This window comes from Limulus polyphemus, unplaced genomic scaffold (assembly GCF_000517525.1).
Source record: "Limulus polyphemus unplaced genomic scaffold, Limulus_polyphemus-2.1.2 Scaffold2054, whole genome shotgun sequence".
NCBI classification, from domain to species: Eukaryota; Metazoa; Arthropoda; class Merostomata; order Xiphosura; family Limulidae; genus Limulus; species Limulus polyphemus.
In genome coordinates, this window is record NW_013667664.1 from 131,115 (window position 1) to 140,365 (window position 9,251).

General features: G+C 33.9%; 2 long non-coding RNA genes across 2 annotated transcripts in view; one reads left to right on the plus strand and one right to left on the minus strand.

Annotated features, from left to right (window-relative positions):
• LOC111087362 overlaps positions 1–9,251 on the plus strand; it is a 45,954-nt gene that overhangs the window by 6,126 nt on the left and 30,577 nt on the right. Inside the window, exon 2 of the long non-coding RNA XR_002612056.1 lies at positions 7,840–8,050. This is a non-coding gene — a long non-coding RNA (uncharacterized LOC111087362). The remainder of the gene's footprint in view (positions 1–7,839; positions 8,051–9,251) is intronic.
• The window catches only part of LOC111087361, a 20,436-nt gene continuing 17,913 nt past the window's right edge, over positions 6,729–9,251 (minus strand). Inside the window, exon 3 of the long non-coding RNA XR_002612055.1 lies at positions 6,729–6,900. This is a non-coding gene — a long non-coding RNA (uncharacterized LOC111087361). The remainder of the gene's footprint in view (positions 6,901–9,251) is intronic.

Consider the following 9,251-nt stretch of genomic DNA (forward strand, 5'->3'; position numbering starts at 1 on the left):
CTTAAAACAAACATACAAAAACAAAAATTGTCACTGAAATGGAAAAAAATAAAGCAGTAAATTCTCAACATTATGCTAAAACTACAAAATGGCGACTTTTCTCTAATTTTGGATGAATACGCGATACTTTTGGAACTTCAGAGAAGCTGTTAACGAATTAATGTGGAATTAGCCATGAAAGGTTTCATCCAGGGAAATCTTTTAGCAATTAGAAATCCGTAAGAATGTCTTATGAATGGGTATCTTGGAAATAGCATGGCAGTCTTAGGAATTCATACAAATGTCTTATCAATGAGTATTTTGGAATTAACCATGAGAGAGTTTCATTTAATATTACTTTGGAGCTATGTAAAAGTGTTGTTCATAAAGAATAAGTTTGAACTAAATAAGTGCATTCTGGGTAGTTTAGATAACATTTTCAAGATTTTTTGCTAAATCTAAGAAGAATATCTTACTTTGTCGTATGATTGTAAATTATTCTAGATTAATATATTTTTTCCCATAATTTTTCCTTCCTTAAATGGGAAATGTGTAATTAGCTTGACCGGTCTGTGAATCAAAGAGTTCATTGCTTGCGTCCTATTGCCGCAAATATCTTGATCCCTCTTTGGGTGCGCTATGTGAGTAACAGTCAAATCCCACTATTCAGAGTAGCTCGAGAGTTGGCGGTGGGTGCTATTGACTAGCTGCTTTCCCTTTAGTCTATGAGCCCAAAATTGGGGACGGCTGTGCACAGGTAGCCCTTATGTTGATTTTGCGCGAAAATTCTGATCAAACAAATTTTTTACATTTTATATTTTTCATATTTTATTAAGTCTAGATTATAAAGTATCCAGTAATTATCTATGGAAAGCCTCGTACTTTCTCTTAGTGTTTCCAAGGTTACTTACCCCTTTTTTAATTTTCTTTACAATTGATATACTTCATTTAGTAAAGTACTGTTTCAAATCAATAATAATGGTCCATTCATAAGTCTGTAGATTAGTATATGATATAAGCTTTCTAGCAGTCTGGTTATAATTAAAACACTAACGTTAGAGAGATATTGAGTTAGCTTTATCTGTTCTGAACATTATATTGTATCAAAATTTTGATTATTATGGCATGGAGTTCTTTGCTACGTGTTGACTTTGTCGTAATATGTTCGAAACTGATTTATAATTATCGATTTTTTTCGGAAAATAGTTTATATTAAAATACAAAACTCAGAATTTGGGTAAAAATGATAATTAAATATATATGGAAATTTAACTTGGAGACAAATCTAAAGTTATGAAATATAGAGGGAGCTTTACAAATAACAAATATTGAAAAAGAAAAGTCTCCAGGTGAGAAAATGACAGCGAAAAACTTTTGAAAGAAAATCGGAAAAAATAAAAGAAAAATGCTCTTGATCCTAAAATTATATCTGATGTAGTGCGTAGAACCGAAATAAACCACGACAGATTTATATATCACGGTTGTAATTAAAAATTTTCATCTGTAGCCAATGTGTATTTGTGTTTTCATGAAAATCAGAGTCTTTAATGCAGTATTGACTACAGTATGTGAAGAAGCTTTTTCTTGCAGTTGTAGTATTCAGTGACTTTAACTGTCTTCATGAACGAATTAATGAGCTTGTTGTTTAGAATAAGATGAAATTCAATGCCGTCCATACATAAATCTCATTATCAGATGTTATTTTATAATATTATGTATCATATATCAAACCTGATAATCTCTCAAATCATTTTACTTGCTGAATAACCGCGAATTACGAGAGATATGTTGTAGAATTTATAGATTCGCTTATCTGTAGTCACTCGTAAATAGGTTAGCATAATATATGACTTATCGTGTATTATGGTTACTCGTCACCCGATAAACCTGGTTTCAACTCTACTGCGTTCGCAAACATTTTATCTCTATTGTTGTTGGTTTTTTTACTACATTTAATCTATTTGATTTTAAAGTATCACGATCATTACTTTTGTCAGGCATATCCTGTAATTTATGTATTATTTTTTTTTACGTTGAAACTAACTCCGGGTCTGTCAGGGCCAACTGTGTATGTATAAACAATTCATAATGTAAAGAAAATGATGAAAACAGATAATGTGCGATTTTCTTGTGCATCCAAGCTAAAGATTTCTTATAAAAATATCCTCATTTACTGTGAAGATTGCCCATCTCCTGGATAAAAATCGGAACAACGGCATTAACAGACTCGCCAAGGCAGTAAAAAACACGTACATGAAAAATTGATTACACGGCTGAGTTTAGAGAAGGCAATACAACATTCTGTGACAAAGCTAGTCAAAGCAGGTGTTCTTCTCACAATTCCAACCAATATCTTCCAGTGTAAACCTGCTTCCGTTCCCTCAAGCCTACCATTGGTATGAATAATTTTCTGCCGTTGTGCATTTTTTATATTATTTTCCCACCCATTAAAGTTTGTAATGAGAGCAGAAGTTTTGAAGCCAATTATTGTTTTTTTTTCGAAATACTTGACTATAAAAAGTTGCTGAAGTTTATGTTAAGTAGATTTTGTTGCTGATAGCGATATTCATTGTCGTCGTCCCTCGTTGAGTCAGTGGTAAGTTTACAGACTTAAAACACTAAAATCTGGGCTTTGGTTCCCTGCGGAAGACAGCAGAGTGCAGATAGCTCAAAGTACAGTATTGTGCCAAAAAACGAACAAACGAAAATCATTTGTTGTTCTATGCTAGTTTTTAATTTTGTTATTCGTCTAAACACTAGTGTCCATGGACAATCAATCATAGTTTTTAGTTTAGTTTGTTTTCAAGAACATCGAAGTACTTTTTGAAATTCCTCACGCTCTTTCTTTTTATAATGTACTGAAAATGTCATGAAATGACGCTCTCTAGAGATACCTCTTTCGTGTTTGACAGTAGTGGAGGGATAACCGGTGCAGCTGGTGTAGCCACACATGGGGGCCCACGCATTTAGGAGGCCCTGGTAGGCTCGAAAGTTTAAATTATTATGTACTCAATATATTCATTTTCAGGGCCACTTAGCTTATAATATATTTATTTATTCATGCATTCATTCATTCCATGAGGCCTTACTTTTTTGTTTTATGATTACTTAGTCGGATCAGATTATTGCATTTCTAGCATATTTGACCGAGGAAACTATTAACGGTTTTGGCGAAATGTCAAAGCGATCTAACACTTTCAGGACTTAATTCATAATTAAAATACTTCACAGGTTCGACGTCAACTGCACATCATAGATAAGAGCGAGTGAAAATGAATTCCTGATTGTGGTTTTGCGCGAAAATTCCATCTGCTTTATCTTATGATTTACAAAAGTGTAATTTATAATATTAGTATGCTTCCAAAACATAAAAGTGTAGTAGAAAAGCGTAAACTGTAAAAAGAAAGAATTGCTGTTGGCTGTAAAATTCCTAAAATCAGCGTTGATTTTTTAGAAATGTGACTGAGCGACACAATTTTCAGCCGCAACAATGGGCTCAGTCACATTTCTAAAAAATCAACGCTGATTTTAGGAATTTTACAGCCAACAGCAATTCTACTGATACTAGGCCCAATGTCTTGCGACACAATTTTCAGCCGCAACAATGGGTATATACAGAGCAAGACATTGGGCCTAGTATCAGTATACCACCAGAGACAAACAACGCTTAAAAAACTTCGCTAAAACACCATAAGAAGGAAGCATTAGAGGCGTATAGGAGGAAAAGAACTTGACAAAATAACTGATGAACCTGCTGTTCTCCCAGTTGATGACAAACACCCTACAGACAAAAGCCAAGCAAAACGATATATAATATCTCATGGTTCATGTAAGCCTAATGGACCATTTCCACGAGACATAAATCAAGACAGCCATTGTTTCTCCACAAAATATTATGACACTACAACACAGACAGGTTTAAACAGCCGTGTAGTTGGCCTTATTACTCTTCTAAATTAGACTATACATATTGAGAAACCTGCTAGATGTTTGTTGATCGTAGTGCAGCTATATATAATATGACATGGATAAAATAGATGGAAACTAACGTCATCTAACAACAAAAAATTGAATTTCAGGAAACATCAAAAACACACCTATATTCTTGGTAGTGTAAGAGCAATGGTGGTTACATGAAACAGTTGATGAAGGTTTAGAAACTCGCATACCAAAAAAGAGAAACTTCTGGAGAAAAGTTTTGGTGCCTTTCATTAATGCTCTCAAGGGGCACTGAAAGGTTTTAGGAAATGCTATTAGTAAGTATTTTCTCTACATAGTAAAATTGTTAACAAACTATGACCCAGTCTAGAAACAACTCATTTCTCGGCACAGTGGTTCGATTCGGTATCTTAGTAACAGGATGAACTCATTAACGTTTTGCCGAAACGTATTGAGGGGAATAAGACGAACTTAAGGCTATGCCTTTTTTCTCTGTAATGATGGATACCACCCAAGATATTTCCAAGACTTAACTAGCTGAGGCAGATTTTTCCGATTCGTAACACCTGAAAGAAATGTTATTTGTTATTTGAAGTTAACCACAAAGCTACACAATGGGCTATCTGTACTCTGCCCCTGAAAGAGAAGAAAGGAATGTTGCAATTGAAGTGAAAATTAACGAGTCTTTTGTGGAAGTTTTTTGACCACTCTGCCAGTGGACTTGAAATACAATTATTGACCTTATTGAACAGAAGAGTCGTGGGTAGGGTTATGAGGAGGCCGCTAATATGAGTGGTGTGTACTCTGGTGTGCAAGTAAGAATATCAAAAAAGGAACCAAATGTTGCATATTCACACTTTACTTACTGCTTATAAGCTAAATGTTGCACTGAATGATTCGGTTAGAGAAATGTCAACAGTGATGCATTTTTATCACGTAAATGAAAACATTTCAGCCACAGCATTAAAATTGGGCTGTGCTATCTTCATTTGTGTTTATTTCACAAATATCCAGTCCCACCAAAATTACTTTGAAAAGGTTTCGTCCAGCCCTATGGTCATCATGGTATAAATCTATTATTCCTCTGAGATTTCGACACCATGAAGGCATTAAAAAAAACAGCCCCTTTGAGCAAAAAACCAAAAAAAAAGGTAAGCGCATTGAGGCTTTAACATTACGTAAATTTAGTTTTATTGTTGTTTTTTTTGTGCTCCAAACTGAGACCTCTAAAAAGCATCAACTTTGCTAAGCAATGCCACTGAAGATTTAGTTACGTTCCGACACGAGTTCCAAGAAGCTAAAAATGCATCGATTAAATTATCGAAAATGGAGAGGACAAACAAAGTTTGAAGAAATGCGCAGGAAGAAAATAAAATTTCATTTTAACGAGTTTTGTGAAAATGAACGATTTGCCTACTCAGAAATTTTTTTCAGGGTGAAATTGTTTTACAGATGCCTAGATATAACAACTGCACAGCTTTTTAATCGATTTCAAACCTTAAGGCAGTCTCATATAAATTCAGAGTAATCGAGCCAAATACGCTTTTTACTGCAAGTGATGATGATATGTATGAAGAAACTGGAAAACGTACCAATAATTTCAGCAAAGACACTTTTTTTTTCTGGACAGCTGCTTTCATCTAGACCATGTTTAGAATCAGATGTATAAAACAAATCATCAGCGAAAGATTTCGCAAAAGTTTTAACCGTTAACAACAGTGCTTTGGAGTCCAGTTTTCTAGAAGTTTATACCATACTTCTGCTTTTTCTCACCATCCCAGTAATAGTGACAAATATTAAACGTTCAGATAATTGATGACTTCAAAGAACGAAAGGCGTGGAAAATGCGATTGAAATAGGTGAGTAGAATACTTTTTAATGCGAATAACTATACGTTGTCCTACTGTTTCACACGTGCTAGTATTTCGATAGCTAAATGTTATTAAGTTTTAAAATGTTGAATTGGTTTGTTTATAAACGTGTATAAATGTTATTCATTAAAATCTGAGAAGGGGTGAGGGCGCAGAGGCCCACGTTTCTTTTCACACACAGGCCCATGTTTCACTTCCTCCGCCTCTGGTGTTTAACTTTAGTTGTAGATATATATATATACACAAAAAAGGTGTCACGTTCGACAAAGTTAAGGGAACAAAAGGCTGTTTAGGTTTCATTTCCGTTAAAGTACCGAATTATTATCACTCAGTGGTAGGATATCCGTTGGAGCCTATCATCAATGATAAAAAGAAAACACTTCGCCTAAAATCAAAGGATCGACTTCTTTACCTCCACCTCGCTTCCTTTTGAACTTACTGTACAGCAAAGAAGATAAAGGGTAATGGCGAACCCTAGTATATCGTCTAATTTTTCTACTCCAAGACTTCCGGTGATTTTGGTCTGTTCTATTCTTTATAAATATTTATCCTTTTTTGTGTTATGAGCTGAATATCATGTACACGTACAGGCGTTCCATACAGGATGTAACGATATAGGGTAACACACTTATTACTTCGAGCATATGGTAATTCCCTTGAATACCCAATACAGATATTACTTTATGTAATGATTTTGGAAACATCTTTATTTGCTTAAGATTTACTCAAGCTTGTCCTTTTCGGAAATGAAAGTATTTTTTTTTTTTGCTCATTCTTCATTTAAGTGTCACTGCTTGTCACAAGTTAACTTTCTCTATAAATAACTTTCTTGGCTCCTATTTCTTGATGTTATATATTAAGTACCATTGGCACTACGAATTGCGCCATACAAAAAAGAAAAATAATTAAGGCATGATAAACACGATAGCGATCTTGAACTCAGGTTTTTAACAGAGCCACTCAATCATTTATTGACAAGGTAAGTTGTTCTTGTAAAGATTATTTTAACTGTTGACTGGAAGACCATCTGATTAAAGAGTTTTGACCTCGTGGTCTTGACAATGGATTTAAACCCTGACCAGCTTCCAAACTTCGGAACATAAACGAAAGACTGAAACAAACAACAAAACGTAAAACATATTTACACCAGTGATCTCATTCACCACCACCCAAAACATTAATTTCTTAATACAAGGCATTCAAATTCTCTAGTAACCACAAATATATACACACACGAACACGGTCGTTATTTTTACGCATTCTTGAAACCTCTGGCAACATTTTGTAATATTTCATTCTGTATTATGCTTAAATGTACTTTCTAGATTTTGGCATACATTTTAAATGCTATTCAGTTAAATCAAGACGGTATGGTCAGAAATATATTTGACATGGGCGCGTTTTCTTGAACCCCTCAGTAGGTATAGCCCCATTAATTACACTTTAATTGATTGCTGAGTGACGACTCAATAATGACCTGCTACTTATATTGATTTAGAGATGTAATTCTATGAATACTGTTAAAGTATATTTCGGTAAGTTGAAAAGTTATTAGGAACAAAAGTGGCGACTAGAAACAAGTCACATGCTTTGTATTAAGTATTGGTGTTTCACATGCTTTGTATTAAGTATTGGTGTTTCACATGCTTTGTATTAAGTATTGGTATTAACACCTCCTGGGAAATAATACGTAAAATGTTATCTTCTATACCAGAAATATTCTGGTAATAAAAATATTTTAGAATCTACACATACTTACAACGCTAGAAACCGGGTTTCGATACCCACGGTGGGCAGAGCACAGATAGCCCATTGTGTAGCTTTGTGCTTAGTTACAAACAAACAAACAAATCTACATATACTTTAATTCTAGAAACAGAACATCATATTCATCGTTCCGACTGACTAATTAGAACAAAATGAAAATGAGGCTTTTAGTAAGTACTGAAACATACCTAGCTTTTATAATAACGTTACATATTCAATTGTTTGGTTTAAAGAACTTGTCATTTTTCATTTGTTAGCTACGTCTGATTATTTTTAATTTCAGGGAATTCGGTACATAATTTTCAAGACCGTTTACAAGTTCTAACGAGATATTCCACTTGACAACGGAGGGAGTGATGGTAAAAAAGAAGGGATATAAGAAACTACTTCATGGCAAAATGAAAATATAGAAACAGTCTGGATCATAAGGCCAAAACGTACAAACATCACAATTATTTAATCTAGAACAACAAGAAATGCTGGTTTTGTAAACTGTAAGTGATATAAAAATGTTCTGTTCTTTAAGCTACACGTACAAAAACATTAAATTCAAATATACAAAGATATTGTTTAAGTTGCAAATGTAAACATTTATATTCTATAAACTGAAAGTATACAAAGATATTGTTTAAGCTGCAAATGTAAACATTTTTCATTCTATAAACTGAAAGTATACAAAGATATTGTTTAAGCTGCAAATGTAAACATTTTTCATTCTATAAACTGAAAGTATACAAAGATATTCATTCTAAACATTCTTGTTATTTATGGTAAAGAAGCTTTTCCTATGGATCGTTTAATCATTTTAACTTCAGATTTTTCAATTAAGGTAAATAAAATAACGACCTATATGTATAGAATGTACCTTTATTAGCTCAATGTTTTGCTATTGCAGCTTCATCAGGAGCTTGTTTGTTTTTGAATTTCGCGCAAAGCTACACGAAGGCTATCTGCGCTAGCCGTCCCTAATTTAGCAGTGTAAGACTAGAGGGAAGGCAGCTAGTCATCCCCACCCACCGCCAACTCTTGGGCTACTCTTTTACCAGCGAATAGTGGGATTGACCGTCACATTGTAGCGCTGAAAGGGCGAGCATGTTTGGTGGGACGGGGATTCGAACCCGCCATCAGGAGCTATCAGATTCACTGGATTAGTGAACTTGTAGGTGATTGATAGCTTCTGACGAAGCTGTAACAGCGAAACACTTAGCTAATAAAGATACATTCTGGAGATATAGGTAGTTATTTTATTTACCTTAGTAGAAGTATATCTTAATAAACTCCACTTTGCGTTTAACAGTTAAAAAAAATAATAACTTTAGATTTAGTTTCCTACATTTCGAACACACCTTACAAACTGTTTGCCTGTATTACCAAAGTAATTAGTAAACATCAAAATATTCGGATTCAAGTAAGTTCGAATTAATATCAGTTACCAATGCATTTACAAACACAAAATAAATACGATTAACTATTTAACACAGCGCAAAGAACTGTGGACATTTGTAAATTCGATCTTTTAAATGAAACTGAAAATAGTTCTAAAGGAACTAATAAATCATATTTTTATAAGACGACATTTATGGTGTCTCAAAAGTCACATATCAGTTTAGTGTCATTCTCCAAAGTTGTTAAAAGAATTGTTCGTAGCGGTTGAGTAATGGTTTTCATACTTTTACATCTCACAATCAGGCCCGG